The sequence below is a fragment of the Leptonotus elevatus genome, chromosome 4, assembly GCF_054856555.1.
Source record: "Leptonotus elevatus isolate MCC_2025b chromosome 4, RoL_Lele_1.0, whole genome shotgun sequence".
In the NCBI taxonomy this organism is placed as follows: Eukaryota; Metazoa; Chordata; class Actinopteri; order Syngnathiformes; family Syngnathidae; genus Leptonotus; species Leptonotus elevatus.
Genome location: NC_141242.1, coordinates 5286462 through 5305372, shown reverse-complemented (window position 1 = coordinate 5305372; position 18911 = coordinate 5286462). Strand labels below are relative to the sequence as shown.

The following is an 18911-nucleotide window of genomic DNA, read 5'->3' as shown; positions in this document are numbered from 1 at the left end:
TATTTTGTAATACACAAATGCAAAATTAAAACGGATCCAATTAGTCGATTAATCATTTAAAAAAAATTATAGGTTAATCAATTCAAAATATATTCGATAGTGACAACAAAAAACATACAAACACCAATTCAACTCATACGAGCAATAAGGGGTGGGAATCTTTGAATGTCTCACGATTCGATTTGATTCCGATTTTTGGGCCTGCGATTCGATTCAGAATCGATTTTTGATTCAAAATTATTTGATTGACAATTATTTTTGCTCTAATCGATAGATGTGCAAGGAATTGTAATGATCTACTCCAGTCTGACTCGCTAATGCTAATTAGCTCGCTACTCGCGGCACTTTTATCACTCAAAAGAACATCTCCACGCTGAAAAAACCCCAAAAACTTTTACTGGAATATACTTGAGCGTGACTTTTTCCTTCTACTCTCTAATGTGGCTACAAGTTAACAAGTGTATTAGACCGCGTGGAACCACACTGCCCCTCAGTGGCCAAACCGGGTGGAACATGAACAGCGCTCCAAATAAAGGCACACACAGACAAAGGCAAGACAGTATAAATTAATTTAAATAAAATCGATTTTGGGACATTTAAAATCGATTCACACCCCTAACGAGCATGCCTTCTTGAACCTTACTTTGTGCACAGGGACGCAGCCCTTCTTGGAACAGAAAAAGGGCCTTTTTCAAGCTATTGCCACAAAGTTAGAAGCATATAATTGACTGAAATGTCATGATGAAATAAAGAATTTAGATTGGTCTCAGCCAGATAACCCGTGATTGACTAATCAATTTATGAGGAGGAGCATACTAAGACTTGGGTCCAAAAAGTGCATTTGCCAATCGTTCCCCCCACAGAGGAAGGAAGTTGAACAAGATGATGTGAATCACAGCCCGCATTGTATTTGTCCCATCAAGTCGCCAGTGTCGTCATTCAACACCTCATCCTGTCACATCCACGGTCGACCTTGACAATCATGTCAGAGGTCAGAGAACAGCAAGCAGTTGGATCCGCGACTTTTCCTCTGCGGAGAGGAAGTGGACAAAATGTAGAGGATGCGAAAAGGATGGTTATTTTCCCATCAATGCCTAACACGTGACCTCGCCTCCGGTGTTGGCAAGTCTTTCATATATAAAAGCATTAATTACTTGTGTGAGAAACCTCTGTTTAATGTCATTTGAAGTGATAGCACAAAGGAGAAGTGTCAGCTCTTCCCGATGATCTCCAGCGACCTCCTCACACGCTTTCATATGCATCATGCTCTCATTAGAGGGATAAAGAGAGCGTATGTCAACAGCCATATATCTTCAGCACACTTACTTTAATGAGACCGATGATGATGATGATGCCGAATCATTGCTCTTCCCCCGGAGGGAGTCAACTGCTAAAGAGAAACCACCAAGCTTTAGTTTAAAAAATTCATAAATATTTGCCACTGTTTTTCTGAAATTTTTTTCTTCTGTTTTTCGGAGTAATTTTCCCCTATTTTATAAAATAAATATTTTTCAGTTTTTCAGAAATGTTTTCCCCTTTTTCGTTTTTTTTTTTTTAAGGGGTTTTCCCTCAGAGATTAGAGAACAAACCACACTTTATTGAGAGCCAGTAAGTAAACATGACCATCTTATTGCATATGGAGGTATGCGGGAACGTGTCCGCTTCCGCTATTAGCGAGTCTGCAACAAGTCACTTGGAGTTCAGAGGTTAAAAAAAATTCCTCAGAAAAACAGAGCTGGTGTTCTGTTTTTCGGATTATTATTAATAAAAAAAAATTACTTTTTTTTTACAAATTTTCTGTTTTTATGAATAATTTCTTTCTGTTTTTTTAAATATCCCCCCCCCCCTGTTTTTCTAAGTAATTTTTCCTCCTGTTTTTATGAATTATTGACAGAAAAAAAGACTCAAAAAAACAAAGCTCCCCCCAAAAATGTGTCAGAAAAACAGGAGTTTTTTTTTTTCAAGTGAATGCAATACACTTTCGTACTATATTGTACTATTTCGATTAAAGCACAATTTCAACTTGCCGGTGTTTCCATTGAAGAGCGTTTCGCTTCTTAGGCGCAATTCTCGTAATGTCCAGTCTCGCGGGATCTCGCAGTTCTGTCGGAGGTGCTCATGACGTTTACGAAAGACAGACGCCCGAGGTTGTTAATATTACTTTAAAAACAGACTTTCCTCCCCTCATCGGACGGGTTCAGCCATTTGGAGTTGGTGTGTGTGCGCGCGGGCGCGCGCTTTTAACTCATGTTATGGTGCGGACGGATGGATTTCGACGACGACGTGCGCCGTATGTCGCTCGTTGCCAGGCAACGACGTGGGAAGTGCGTTGAACGTATTGGCTCCATAACTGAATCTCTTTGTGCTTAAAAAGACTTGTTATCAAAAGCGAGTGGCCCCGTACTTCCTACTTCCTCCGTGACCGGGTGGGGGGGGGGGTCACATGACTACAGGGAATGCGTAAAAAAGTGTTTCCATTCCACTTTTGCGAAATACTTCTATTTCGACCACCTCGTCAAGTCATTAAGGAGGAAAGACCTGTCGAATTGGGGAGAACGGGGTTAAGGCTAAAGGAGGGGGTCGTATGAGCGAGAGTGGGGGTGGGGGGTGTGGGGGGGACCCCGTGGGACACAATTAAGAGCAAGGCTTTTTTTAGTGAGGGTTACAAAAACACTGCAAGGATACCAGCAGTGCAGCCTTGCAAACCAAGGTAGGATTTCCTTCTTGCATACCCCGGGGGGGGGGGGGGGGGGGGTTGGGGTGGTATGGGGGTGTAAACTCCCAACAGTTTGTTCACGGACTTCCCCCGCTCGCAGCCCTGCCAGCTGACGTGCAGCCCCACAACAACTATTTCCATCAGCATTACATCTCAAAGCCGCGGAGAGCTCGAGACTCAGGCAGCGCTCATCCGGGTTCCCGGCGTAATGACGTTAGCAGACGAGCTTCCCCGGGGAGGTTTTCCACTGCCAGTGTAGAGGAAATAACACGGCGGTTGAAATGAGTTTACTCGTAGTAATTGTTTTTTTCTGTAGTCTTATCGTGTGGCCAAAATATATATATAGTAGTGCGCCCGACACTAACAATATTGCACAAAATAAATCCTTAACTCATTCACTGCCATTGACGCCTATAAACGGCAAAAATTTAGTTTAATTTTTTTGGGCCACTTTTGTTAGCAAGAGTATGAAAACCTAGACATTTTTAAAAAAATATATATATATATTTTTTTTTTTAGATTATTAAAAATTAGGGGCGATTATAATTTTAAATTGTAATTAATCACATGACTTCAATAGTTAACTCACGATTAATCACAAATTTGATATCTGTTCTAAATGTACTATAATTTTTTCTCTAGGTTTTCATACTCTTGTTAACAAAAGTGGGGGGGGGGAGTTTGAAACTAATATGAATAGCTCAAATAAATTTTTGACGTCTATAACCGTCAATGGCAGTGAATGAGTTCAATCATATACCGACACGTCAATCAAAACTAAGCATTTTTGCTACAGCTCTTGGAATAAATCTCGGGAGCAATCATATTGTCTTGTACATACTGTATTGTAAAACGTGCTGCTCTTATATTGCCGTTCAACTTAACACTTTATTTAAAAAAAATGTAACTGCAACTGTAGTTGCTTACGTTTTTTTCCCTATTTAAAAAAATATATATTATCAGTATGGTGTATCCCTAACTTGACCACACCTTGACCCTTCTGCGAGCCTAGAATGCTAACACAAATAACTCTTTAATCATCTTAATGCCGAATAATTGGAAGCAGATGCAACTTATTGTGATCATTAAGGTCACTAAAGAGGGAATTTGGAGTTCTCCACAAAAATGCATTTCCTTCTGTGACATAAACACACAAGCTTGTTTTGATTTGTTTTATGTACAGTACACATATTTAAATGTAAATCTTATGCATTATATTATTATTATTATTATTAACTCATTTGCTCCCAAAAAAGTATAAATACGTTCTATTTGAAATGTTGTCCCAAAGACGTATTTAGACGTTTTTAAAGTTAGTTTTTTTTTATGCTAGAGCAGCCTCTCAACTGCAATGAACGGTTAAAGAAATGGTAATTATTACAAAAAACGGCCAGCAGGTGGAAGCAGAGCAAAAGATATCAACCAGGGCCATGTTGAAAAAAAAAGCTCATTTACCCACAGCTCTAAACAGATGTGTAAATAATGATGAAACTTATATATATTACTATAGCATATTCTAATGCTAACACTATTATTTGTCCGACTTTTATTGTCTTATAAAATATTTTTCTACATTTGCTGCAAATTGGAATGTCGAGTAATGCTCCATATACTGTGAGCCACAGGAATCTGCAATACTGGCCAATAACAGCGGAATTCAAGCCAGCTATTCATACATTACACATCAACAATTTCTGGTCAAAGGACTGCAGATTTCAATACGTGCAGTGCATTACATCTTTATCTGATCATAAACACAACAGTACAAGCAAGATGAATCGCTTGTAGGCAGAGGCATGTTGTTTTGTGCATTGTGCAAAGGGGGTGGGCAGTTAGTGGGGGGGGGGGGGGGTACACAGGAGCTGAGAGCAGGTGTCCCACTGGGTTACGAGAGCCAGAAGCTTCACATCTGGATCATTTCCTCAACCGGGGGGGGGGGGGGGGGGGGCTACAGACTGCCACCTCCTCATAAAGCAAAACAAACCAGAACACTTACGTCAGCTTGTTTGTGGTGTTGATGGTGATAGCAGCTAACAAAAGCGTGACAAACTCACGACATCAAACACAGCATTGCAAATAAGTCTAAAGCATTGTCAAATATATGATCGAAACATATTTCAGATACTCAAAAAGAGAATGATCTAGGTTTCCAATGATATATCACCATATAGGGATGGGTACCAAAAAGGGTACTTTTTGTAGTACGGACCGGTTTGGGCCGATATTACCGAGCACCGATTCACGTAAAATCAAACGGTGCCGTACTTCTATTTTTACTATTCCTCTCTGACTCATTTTTATTTTATTTACATTTTTATATATAAAAAAGTAATTAAAAAATATATTTTACTGTTAAATAAACTGATGATTTCTTACCACCCAAATAAATAACCAAATATAATTTAAAAGAAAAAACAAAGGAAAAAGAAAAACAGAGAGAGAGAGTACAAAAGTACCGAGAATTGGTACCAAAAAGATTTGATTGACAATGATTTTTGCTTCAATCTATAGATGTGCAAGGAATTGTAATAATCTACTCCTGTCTGACTCGCTAATGCTAATTAGCGCGCTACTCGCGGCACTTTTATCACGCAAAAGAACGGTTCCACGCTGAAAAAAACAACAACTTATTGGAATAACTTGATCGTGACTTTTTTCCTTCTACTCTCTAATGTGCCTACAACTTAACAATGTATTAGACCGCGTGGAACCACACTGCCCCTAAGTGGCCAAATCGGGTACAACATGAACAACGCTCCAAATAAAGGCACACACGGACAAAGGCGAGACAGAATAAAATAATTTAAATAAAATCGATCTTGGGACATTTAAAATAGATTCTGAATCGTAGTAAATAAGAATCGCGATTCTTATGAGAATCGATTTTTTGGCACACCCCTACGGGACATGCAGCTGTGATGAAACCAGGAAGCGCCGACACCGGGGGAAACAAATGTATTTTTTCCCGTAAAGATGTTTGTGCTTACCCACCCCATAAAGTGGATCGGCCCATTTTTGATCCATCATTGGGTTTCTTTTGACCCAACAGTTTTTAGAGTGCATTACTACAGAATCTAGATACATGCCTACGGCAACGCTAAGCAAGTTGGTCCAAAGTTGTCGGGACATTTGATGTGTGGACGGCGAGAAAAGCAAAAGAGGATGGTTCATTGCGCTGCATAGGTTTGAACACAACGCTTTCTCAAATGTATATTGACAGCAGCACATGCTTTGGTGTTGATAAAAGAGTAAACCTCATGAAAATGAGTTGAGAAATGTGCCAGTTATAAATTATTTTCAATATCCATGCATTGTATTAAATGCAAAAAAAAAAAAAAACTGAAAATGGTATCTCTTTGTGTTAATTGCCTAAGAACGGGTTCATAGTCGAAACCCTGAGTAATGAGCTGCTCGCGCCAAAAATAACCTCCTTTTTCCAAACAAAGCGCACCCTAAGAGCTAAAAAAATATATATTCTCTGACGAGATACAATGGAGTCCCAGGAGAAAGCCAGCTGGAAAGAAATGCGGCTGGACATTTTTCCATTGCACAAACTTGCGAAAGCGCAGTGCATCAGGCGGGCAGGGGAGCGACGTCACAAGAAATCATGCTTGGCTCGACATAAAAAAAGCACTCAAAGAAATTAGATCTCATCTGCTGATCTTTAGAGTGTATTAGTCAGATGTAAACAAGGAGCAGCAACTGTGAGAACCTCGAGTGCCCCTTGGCTTGAAAGGAATACATCAAACGGCACCCGAGTCAAAACAGGGAGATATTTAGGTGTCTAAATAAAATCTTCAGAGCGGGAGTTTGGTCTTGGGAATCGGAGGGGGGAGGGGTTTAAGGTTAACCGGCCTCACTGAGACACTCTCTCGAGATTTCCCCCCCCCCCCTCGCCTCGGGGCCCGGGGGCTGTGGGAAAGGGACTTCATGCAATTACATCACATTGATTTATGTGAGAGACGGCGGAAAGATAGGCCAGCGGATTGGAAACTGAGCTGCTTGGAAGCCATCCAGGATCTTGCCCCCCCCCCCCAAGAAACACAAGTCAATGGAAGCTTCCGCCGCAAAACATGACGGATCGGTGACAATCGTGTCACGGTTGCATGCGGTCAAAGAAAGCCCACGAGGCAGGCAAAAGCTTCAACAAAAATGATTACCTTTGATTGACAGCGGCCGAAAAAATCGTTGAACACGGTAACATGTCGCGAATAGTAATATGGCATCGTCTCGGGGAGCTGATGACAGACCTCGGCGGTTGTAAATAAACGGCACGGACGGCTTATTTACGATGCTCCTCTGCTTATTTAAGCATTCGCAGGTGTCTCGTGTGCCAAAAAAAAAAAAAAAAAAAAAAAGCAAACGTTACTTCCATTATGTGGGAAACACAAATCCGAACGCAGCAGCCTCGCAAAGTTCAAATGTGAGGTAAGAAAACACATGTTGATTATCCCAGCATGACAATTAGGTTATAATCAGCAAACAAGAGGAGGAGATGGAGAATAATATATCCCAAGATAAAATCTGCGGAGGATCTGTCGAGGAGATGCGATGTAATGGTTTTGATTTTTAACTTTCACAACTCTCCATCTGTCTGCAATCTGTCAAAAGTTCTTGGAGGAACAACAGACCTGAGGTTGACGCCAAAGGCAACAGAACAAATATGTACACACGCAGAGAGCCAGCGAATCATCTGAAGAGGTTTTCTGAAAGCTTGCACTATGGACTGCAAGAGGGGGCGGGGGTTTAGTGGGGGGGGGGGGGGGGGTCGGGTAGATACGCTCTAGATGTGGCCAACGTAACGAAAGCTAGCTTGGAAAGAGAACATCTGTTACTTGTTAAAAAATAAAAAGGCTGTTCAATTCCAGAGTGCCTGCAGAGATAAGCAATTTTTTTTTGGTAATGGATCACAACATTGTCTCATTGTTACTTTTGCGCTTTGGTTTAGTCAGGCGAGACTCAAAAAAGATCACGCAAGCTACAAGGATAGCATTCGATTTTCTAGTTTTTAACAGTTATGTATTTCTTCTTCTAAAGCATTGCAATTGGTACAGTTCCTAATACTGTACCTGGTCACCAAAGCGTACTGTGCTAATGCCATGTGATCAATTGTATTATTTAACTCATTCACTGCCATTGACGGCTAGAGACGTCAAAAATTAATTTGAACTATTTCTATTAGTTTAACTTTTTTTTCTCCACTTTTTTTTATGAAAACCTAGAAGAAAATTATTGTACATTTAGAATAGATATTTAATTTGTGATTAATCGTGAGTTAACTATTGAAGTCATGCGATGAATTACAATTACAAATTGTAATCGCTTGACGCCCCCAATTTTTCATAATCTTTTCTTTAAAAAAAAAGATTATTAAAAAAAAAAGTCTAGGTTTTCATACTCTTGTTAACAAAAGTGAAAAAAAAAAAGTTACACTAATAGAAATAGTTCAAATGAATTTTTGACGTTTATAGCCGTCAATGGCAGTGAATGAGTTAATGTGCTATTAACATTTGAGCTATTGCCTTCATTTAATAGTTTGGGCCGACTACTCATTTGCATCAATTAGCAATTTGAAGGCTGTCAAGCTTACAATGACAGGGTCTGTCCACCTATCTATCTACCTTATACAACAATCACTGAAAAATAGCATAACATCCTGTGTATAAGCCGCACCCGTGTAATACGCCCCACAAAAATCACCCTTAAAAACGCTTTTTTTCCCCCTCAGTACTCGTGTATAATACGGTCCCCTGATTTGCTGGCATCCTTTATTATGTTGGCCCAATTTTTTTTTCCCGGATGCCAAGGATATTTTTAATAATTTGGGTAATTCTGGGCTGCTAAATCTGAAAATGACTCTAGTTTTAAAGAGATTGAGTAATAATTATGAATTTGTTAATAATGGAGTTAATAATAAAAAATACAAATCACTAGTTAATAAATTAGATTGACAGTTAATCGATTGATAATTCATGGGGTTATCAAAAAGGCTTGTCGTTTATTTTGTATCAAAAGTGAAACTAGCTTGTTTACTGCTAATGCCTAATTTTCAGAGTTTTTGATTTTTATTCTCTGAGTTTTTATATAAATCTCTCCCCGTAGATTTGGTTCGTCCACCGTCTAACATCACAATCACACTCCAACACATCAAGCTGACGTTATGAGCGTCAAAGGGTTCAACATTGGCTCGCTTTCCGCTGCGGCGCATTCTCATTTGCCTAAGCTTCAAAGACGAGAAGGTGCAGTGTGGTAAGGATGGAAGGAAAAACGCTTGTTCCTGTGTTCACTATGATAAATACGGAAAACATTTCGCAGTAACTAGCATTTTATTGCTACTTCCTTCCATGGAAAATCAAGCCTTTTCACAATTTCTTGTGGAAATCACCCAGTGCCTTTATCAAATGCTGCATATTTCCTCCACAGTGGCGACGTGACACACATACTTGTACTTATATAATTGTGAGGACCTCCATAGACATAATGCATTTCCTAGCCCCTCCCCCTAACCACAACCATAAAAAATGATGGCCGACCCTCATTCCTTACCCTAACCTCAACCATAACCCAATTCAAACCTAAACTCTAAAACCAAGTCTTGACCCTCTAAAAGAGGTCTTGAGTTGTGAGGACCGGCCAAAATGTCCTCACTTCGCAAAAATGTCCTCAATCTGTTGGTTAAAGACGTGTTTTGGTCCACACGATGTAGTACGAACAAGTACACACACACACACACACACACAAACACACACACACACACACATACTTGTACTCATATAATTGTGAAGACATCCACAGACATAATGCATTTCCTAGCCTACCCTAACCTCAACGATAACCCAATTCAAACCTAAACTCTAAAACCAAGTCTTGACCCTCCAAAAGAGGTCTTGAGTTGTGAGGACCGGCCAAAATGTCCCCACTTTGCAAAAATGTCCTCAATCTGTCGGTTAAAGACATTTTTGGTCCACACGATGTAGTATGAACAAGTACACACACACACACACACACACACACACACACACACACACACACACACACCCCCACACACACACACACACACACACACACACACACACACACACACACACACACACACACACACACACACACACACACACACACACACACACAGTGACCGACTGCTTGCCCAAAGGACAGAGCTTGTTTCAGTGCAGTGACCCATGAATGCCGTCTTGACTGGCAAGCTTTTAAAGCAGCACTGCTTTGAAATTTTCATAAAGAAATATGAAAAAATGATGAGGCAGTGGGGGGGGGGGCTTGGGCTTAGCCAGCTAATTGTACAACTAAATGTCTACAGGCTGTACGTTTGGCCTGCTGGTAACAGTCTGCAAAGGAGCACCGCGTGAGACGTAACCGCAGGTTTCGAGAACCATCACCAAAAAAAAAAAGTGTGCGAAATCATTAAAGGATAGCAGGCCGCTTCAAATATATAGAATAGAAGAAACAGTTCAGCTGCAGCTTCGCCTTCAAATATTAAAGGCACATTGGGTCTAATGGTGTGGTTGTGCCTGCGCAGTAAAAGGAGTGAAAAAAAAAAAACAAGAATCTGTTACAGCCACTGTTTAAAGAGTCCGTAATTGAGCTGCTTTGCTTGTTTATGCAAAAGAGCGTAAAGCCACGACAGAAGTAGAACAGTCTTGGCCACAAGCAGCTGTATGGATGGACCTTTGATTTATTTTTGAAAATAGAATGGTTAGCAGCAGAAGAGAGAGCGGTTCCTCCTTAACCGCATTTGAACATAAAGCGATCTACGTTACGGATAGACCGATTATTTGGCATTTTGGCAAATATTGGCCTTTTAACAAATCAGAAGGCCGATAAAGTTGGTAACTCACTGGAGCGGCGAATGCTTGCAAACGCAGCGACATTTGATTTGTAAGATTTTTCTTGTCGCAAAGACATTTCGAACATATTTTTTTTTACCGTCTGCGAAGATCTTTCGAAACCTTTTTACGAACCCTGACAAAAACTCCATATTAGCTACATTTGCATGCATTTGTCGCTCAGTGAGATATAAGGAACTTTTTTCATTTATGGATTTATTTAAATTTATGGATTTATTTAAATTCCCACTGTAAAAAAAAAATTATGCTGACACTGGGAACTCACTGCATTTAAAAAAAATAATAATTAAAAAAAGAAAATTACAATTAAGAAATTATGTTGGCATTTTGAAAAACTATTTACAATAGAAAACTTTAGGGAACAATTTACTTGCTTGGTTTTTAATTTAGCTGAACACATGCTGACAATTCTTTATGTTTAAAATTTAAACAAAAAGCAAATTTTTTGTTTACATTTTAACACTAATATTTTCTCTTTTACTGCAAATTAATATCAGTTATCACGCTCCTTGACTACTACTACTACTACTACTACTAATAATAATAATAATAATAATAATAATCGGTCTATCACTAATCTACGTAGTTTTCTTAGAGACGCTATGAGCCATGAAAGATTTCAACCTAATTTGCCACTACAAATCCATCTCAAAAGTAAACAATAAGAACCATTGACAGTTCGTTTGAAGCAAGGTTATTTTAGTTAACAAAAACTAACGGAAAAAAATAAAACAAAAATTCAAAAAAACTATTTTGTTAATGAATAAAATAAAAACGAAAACTAACAAACTACATTTCATGTTTACAAAACTAACAAACTAATTATAGGGAAAATGTCCTTCGTTTTAATCTTTGGTAATTAATTTTATGCATTTGGGGATGATTTTTTAAATGCGATTTGAAGTACATTTATTTAACCGAGTTAAGGACGTTTGAAAGAGAAGTGACGTCATCGAGCAACAGCCAATAGAAAAGCACCTTCAGTTGACAAATTTTGCATGCTTGACTTTTGGCTCCAATGGCTCGTCTTGCCTGCTTTTTCAATGAACTCATTTGAAATGCAATGCTAGGTAAAAAATGTTTAACTTTTTTTCATTTGACTATGGTGTTTATTAAATATTGCACACAAGTAATACACATAAATAAATAAAATATATTACTGAAACTAACTAAAACTAAACTGAAACTGAGCATTTTTTTAAATAACTAAAACTAATAAAAATTAACAGAACCAGCCTGAAAACTAATTAAAACTAAAAAAAAAAATAATAATAATAATAATAATAATAATAATTAAAAATAATAATAATAATAATATATTTTTTTTTTAAATCATAATAAAAGAAAAGAAAAAAGAAAAAAAACGAACTTGCAATGACAACAAATCAGGGATGTACTTTTCTGGTCTACACTGTAAATGAGTTCCATAAAACCAACATTCAGAGGTGGTAGACCAGTGTCATGAAATGACGTGATTAACCTTGGAGTCGTTCCAAGACGTCACAAACCATGAAAGTCCCTGTGTAAACACACCAATGCTCATCTTTGCATCATTAGTTCCTATTTCTCGTTTCTTGTTCCGAGAAAGGAACAAGCTGCTCGCCTCCGGGCTTGCGATCCTTGCAGGAGCGAGCTCGTTAGTCGGCCCCTCCACTAAGTTACCACGGATATTATTTGGAATCATGCTGTGGATTTCTGCCAAAATCAAACCCCGATCGTCTCCCTTGATGCAGCGGCTGCTGACAATGGCCCCGCATTGTATTTGAAGTGAGTCTCTTCCTGTGGGAGGCTGCTGTGATCTCACCGGAGCGGCAGGAAGTGACACCATTGACATGGTGTGTGGGCTAAAAAAGTGGCACAAAGGTAAATGGTCAAACGTGCTTACTATAAGTGTGCATTTTTCTTTCAATCCGTATCTGTTTGTTGTTGGGTTTTTTTGTTTTTTTAAATTGCAGCCGTTGTGATTTGAAATGTGTGAAAACTACATTGTGATGTTGATTTGAGCTGCTTCATCAAATCAAACTGAATGCTTTTTAATGCTGTTTTTAATGCAACTAAATATAATGACCATGTAATACTGCATATATATACGTACATATATGCATATTCTGTTTATATATTAGGACTGTCCATCAATTACATTTTTTTGTATTTAATCACATGCTTTTCCATAGTTAACTCACGATTAATAAAAAAATAATCGCAGTTTATATCTGTTCTAAATGTACAACAAGATATATTTTTCAAGCTTTTCATACTCTTGTAAATATGATTACAGAATACAAAGGTGGTTGTAGCTCTTAGTTCATTGATACAGTAATTTTATAGGAAGCGATTTATTACAGTTAACAGTTACGCTTAAAAGGAGTGTGAAACAATGAACCATAGATTTGTGTTGAGGTAATTTTCTTCCACTAGGTGGCATTAGTGTTTCATGTTGAACGTTGGTGACAGCAACAGTACATTTTTCTTTTACATTTTTCAAATTCAGAGCAATTGCTATTTGGAACATGACGAGGACTCCAGGCCATTTTGTTCATTGCAAATTACAACTAGTCACCAGACACCACAAATATATATTTTTTGTACAACGTTTTATGTAAAATAAAGCATGAACAATAATTGTATTAATTTTTTTTACTGCCTCTTGGCATCATATCTATTCTAATGCTTCTTAATGCAATTTAAGGGCTTAAAGTTGAGCTAAATTCATTTAATGATTTTCAATGCTTTGTAATGACCCACGGAAACCTGTGGTCATCTTTATTTGCTTTGAATAGGACATATGAGCAGCGTTTGCTGTACAGGCCGCTGCTATGGGTGGTTGATGTTGGATCAATTGGTGATTTGACATAAAAATAATAAAAATAATAATTAGTGGATACTTACAAATACACCTTGTTTAAAAGTATGAAGTGGCTACAAGAAAAATGAGAATGAAAAAGAAAAATCCCGAATATGGAAAAAAGATGCATCAATAAATCATGATAATTGCAATAATTGTTGAATAATCGAATCGAGTCAAATCGTGAGGCGGCGCAGTAAACGCACGCTGGGTTGAAAAAGAGCCCAGTTGTGTCCATTAAAGTCCAAATAAGAAATTTACTGGTTGAATGCATAACAGTTAAGCTAAAAATCAAGGATATTTACCAAGGTATATCAATATGTAAATTAACGTAAAATATAGATATGCACATATATACATTAAGGCTGTTGATGGGTTACAATTTTTATCGCGACACACACACACGCACACACACACATGCAGGCAACGTCATGCACTCGAGGTTTGTATGGTTATCACGGGGCCGGAAAGGCAGCATGTCATTAGCAGACGGGGTTGAAAACCCATATCATGCTCAAAATAAAACTCCTCGAGGTACTCTGTAATTCAGCCAGGCTGGAAGCGCAGACATAGCAAACAGGTTTGTGTCACACAAACCAACACCAGACCACTCCGTTGGCCATATATCACGGGAGCATCAGCATCTCGAAACGATGCGTGAGCTACCCGTTCACTTCAAAAACATAACATGCATTTAATTCAGTGTTTCCCACACCGTGTTAATACTTGGGCGGGCCACCCAAGTAAACTGGCCACCACGCAAAAAGTTTTTAAGAAAATGTAATAAAAAAAAATATATATATATATATATTAAAAAAGACATGTTGCGACAAGAGTACTCAGGAGTGGAACTAAAAGACGTGCCGGGTTGGAAGCTGCTGAAAATGAGAAAAAGACCAGAAACTGGGAGAGAGTTTCCCATTTCATGAGAGAAATGCCTGAGTCAGGAAAGGAGAAAGGCATCATGGGCCAGTGAGTCACGGGGAGAGGCTGCATAAACACACTCGGGCCTCCGACTATCATCAATTCAAAAGTCTGACAAGCAGAGACGAAGAAGGTGCTGCAACAACTGAAAGGACCCAAGAGTATGTTTCTATGTTCTCATAACATGGAAACAGAGATTTTCCATTTCACAGGATTTCGGCTGACACTTCTTTATCCAAATTCACCATTCCCCCCCAAAAAATGTGCCGCATGGTTTCAATAAATAACATAATTGTCATAATGATGCTCGCTCACTAACAGGATAAAGCAAACTAGAGAGGAACACGCAGCAAACATTTTTTTTTTTTAAATAACAGCTGTTTTCTGAAGTTGAGCTGTGATTAGTCATTACCTGAGCACCAAGCAACCATGATGTCATCTTCAGTAGACTGCTAGTAGCAAAATGGCCGCCCCCCCCAGAAATGGTAAAAAATAAAATTAAAAAAGTTGGATTTTGCTGCTTAATCATATTCTACAAACGCAAAATTTATCAGAAGACTGTGTTTAGACTAGTGGGGCAACATAGAATTTATTGTAAAAACATTTTTAAAAATGGTTTGACTTCCCATTTAAACAGCACATTTGAGTAATCCTGGTTTGTTAAAAAGTGTAGTAGCAACGGCAATCGGGCTTTTAGCATCAAAGCATACGTCTAATAACCTGCCTTTGAAAAGTAATTTGACAACTCCCCGACAGTCTATACGGGGCCACTTGAGCGCCGCTAGCTTGCACCGCTATCCGCTAAGCGGGCGGAGCCGCCGCTAAACGCTAGCAAAAAGCGCCGTACAATACAAATGTCAGCGGAATTAAGACTTTTGTTTCGCGTCCTTAATTAGCGATTGAACATAAATTTAGGAAGTTGTGTTGTTGATGTCGGGCAGCAATCGGTCGCGATAGTAATATAAATGCCGCAAACTCTGAAAGACGAGACAAGTTAGCCGTTGCGCCGCGACATCGCCCGCTGCTGGGAACAACTTCCAAAATAAATGCGTTTCAAGGCAGCGATCTCTATATATTATTTTTTACGACAGCAAGGTTTATTCTTAAATTTCTTCTCCTCCTTCTCCAGCCTGACCAAAACGATCACACTCCCCGTCTGATGGATGTCAGACGGCTAATCTGACGTTAGCACTGTTATCAGTGCCAGATGCAGAGGGCGCACTAAGCCTCCAATCTGAGCTCTGGCTAGTACACACTAAGCAGTATCTCAAATCTCTTTCAGTGATGACCAAGGTAACATCCCTCCAGTCTTCGGCACTTCTTTTTTTTTATTAGTCTGGCCACTCAAAAAAAAAAAAAAAAACGGCATTTGGTGGAAATATGAGCCTGTGGGATTGCAAGATAGAGGCTGTTTCCACATCCTGAGGCGAGGTGGAATGTGTCCTCCGACTAAAACCCCGCCGTCGAAACTGCTATCTACCAGGGCCAGCTTTTTAAAACCTACCCTTTTACCTCATTACCTGCTAAGCTTGGCCATTTATTGAGGGAAATAGGGCGCAGGCGAGATAAGTCCAAAGAATTCGTAGGTGGAGCCCAAACAGGCGACCTGTTTCCTTGTGATAAAGAGGAAGCGGCAGCACAGAGGCTGCTCAGCTTCCTGCGCTCCGCGTCAACTCGGGGGTCTGCCGGCTGCCCTCTGTTGAGGTCGCACGACGTTTCCTGGTTCGGATTGTTTACACGCGTGGGGAGAATCATGCAGCGGTGCGTCAATATCCTCGCGTTATGTTGTTCTTACAAAAAATAACTAAACTGGTTCGATGAAGCCAATTGCCAGTTTACTAGGCACACCTAAAGTGACAAGGAATAGGGAGTCGCTAAGCATGCTAATCGCTAATGTGAAATGCAGAGTCGGGAAAACAAAAACAAATACGTGCTTAGGTGTAGACTTTTCACAGTCTGGTTAGAACCGTGTTGAGGCGGAGAGCCGGCAGTTATGAACAGAATACAATGAATACATATCTGGACATAAAATAAGACGACGAACACATTAGCATTTTGGCACAAGTGCGTACGGCGGAACATGCTAGCATCAGCCATGATGACGAGCGCTTGAATTAGCAGAGTAATAACTTTTAATGGTATGATGTTATTTTCAGTTATATTTGTAAATGTTACAGTACATTGTGAAAATTGCATTGAAGTTTCATTTGAAGAAAATTGCAAATCGAGTCAAAATCGCAATAACTGTCAGAAAAATCGCAATTCTAAGATTTTGTCTTTCTTCAAAAAATAAATTGGTGCAAATTAATGACACTACCAAGCTGAAAAATGGTCATCATAATGTACTATAAGTACAATATTTCATATCAACCTGTATTGATTTTTTTAACCTATTCTGAAAAATGCAATAATAAAAAAACGTATTACATGGATTAAAGAGCAAATACAAACATCGAGGAAAATACCAATTATATTACAAAACAAATAGCTACATACAAGTACAAAAAAAGAAAAAGCCTGCACTGCAATCAAGAGGAAACATGAATGATATCTTAAATGGCATATGAGAAGATTGACATGGAAGCAGTTCAGAAAAACGTTCTCTCAACAATGTGTGCCATTTTTCATCCTGACAGGAGAATGGTCACAAAATGGCGCCCCTAAGTATCGGTGAAGTCCAGTACTGGCCCGATACGATACCTGGTATCAATACTCATCCATCCCTATTCAAATGCCCCCCAAAAAAATGTTAGGCTAGCTTGCAGCAATCTGTCAACAAAGTGCTGATGGCCATTAAAAATACTGAGCGTACATCATCATGTGTTTCAAGGCAGCGATGGAAATGTCACCTTTCTGAGAGTAAATTATTTCTGCCAGCTGAAAAGCTCATTTCATTTACTCATGTCTGCCGACGACAAAGATGCTGAAGCCATTACCGGCCGCGGCTTGCGCCTGGCACGCATTAAACGAGGGGTCCTCCGGCAATCGAGAAAAGCAATTTTCTCATTCAGCCAAATAGATACTCCATTTAGGTCTGCGAGCGACTGGCCAAGTCGCGGCCGAGGGCAAGCGCGGCGTGACGGCCCGCGGCTGCCATACCGCTGGAAACCTACGCTCCGAGCCAGGGAGCAGACACGGAATGGGGACAAAATTGGGAGCGAGGAATAATAGATGAGTTCATCCAAGGAGGAGAGGCGGATGGTTATGAAGTCAGTGCCGGCGATCAGATGACTCGCAAGCTCATTAAGAAGGCAAATCAGGCACAAAAAATAAAAAAAATAAAAAGATGAGGAAAGTGCTAGAAAAAAGCCTGTATCGTAATCATTCGAGCATGTGGAGCTGCAGATTGATTAATTTCAGGCCTTTTAGTGAAGATGATACGCTGAAGCGAATCTCTCAGCTGGCTGAAAACCGCATTAACACTTTCCGTGGAGTCAGGCGGCGAGGGCGCGTGTCCCTCGCCGTGCGTTTGTTTTCACCGCGGGTGACTTTCCACAATTGCGCTGGGGAATGTGTGAGGGAGAGCAACACGTTATCAAAGGGACTATTAACTCATTCACTGCCATTGACGGATATAGACGTCAAAAATCCATTTGAACTATTTCTATTAGTTTCACATTTTTCCCCCACTTTTGTTAACAAGAGTATGAAAATATAAAAAAAAATATTGTACCTTTAGAACAGATATCAAATTTGTGATTAATCTTGAGTTAACTAGTTGTCATGTGATTAATTACAATAAAAAAATGTAATCGCCTGACGCCCAATTAAAAAAATAAATATATATTATTAAAAAATTAGGGGAGTCAGACGATTATTTTTTAAATTAATTAATCGCATGACTTCAATAATTAACTCGTGATTAATCACAAATTTGATATCTGTTCTAAAGGTACAATATTATTTTTTTATATTTTCATACTCTTGTTAACATCCCTAATTAAAAAACGTCCCTAATTAAAAAAAAGACAATAATTTTTTTTTAATTGTAATTAATCACATTACTTCAATATGAGTTAAGCAGCAAAATCCAGCCGTTTTTTTATCCATCTCAGGGGGCGGCCATTTTGCCACTTGCTGTCGAGTGAAAATGACATCACAGTTGCTCAGGTAACAACCAATCACAGCACAGCTTCAGAAAACAGGTGAGCTGTGATTGGTCGTTGCCCGAGCCCTGATCAACATTGATGTCATCTTCAGTCGACAGCAAGTAGCAAAATGGCCGCCCTCTGAGATGGATAAAAATGGCTGGATTTTGCTTCATAACTCATATTCCACAAGTGTAATATTAATAAGAATGTCATGTTGAGACTAGTGAGGTCACATATAACACATTATTGTCAAGAAATGTTTAATGTTATGTAATTAAATACCTCTTTTCAAAAACAAATTCATAGACTGTGAGCAAAACGAGTCAAGCTAAAAGAAGCAACAATTGTTCATGCTATCCATGAAGGGTTGAAACCCCAGTTTAACACACGGCAAGAAGAATTACACACAATGTAAATTTAAATACAAAACATGGTATGTTTTTAAAACATTGCTAGCATTACTGCTAAAG

At 39.1% G+C, this 18911-nt stretch overlaps 1 protein-coding gene across 3 annotated transcripts in view; it reads right to left on the bottom strand.

The window, feature by feature from the left end:
• LOC147175111 (tetraspanin-18B-like) overlaps positions 1-18911 on the bottom strand; it is a 36122-nt gene that overhangs the window by 14530 nt on the left and 2681 nt on the right. The window contains exon 2 of one of the 3 annotated variants that reach the window (XM_086072628.1): positions 1327-1390. The exons of 1 other annotated variant lie outside the window; for it this stretch is intronic. The gene's annotated coding sequence lies outside the window, so the exon portion shown is untranslated. The remainder of the gene's footprint in view (positions 1-1326; positions 1391-18911) is intronic. One more of the 3 variants, XM_086072629.1, reaches the window with a different exon arrangement.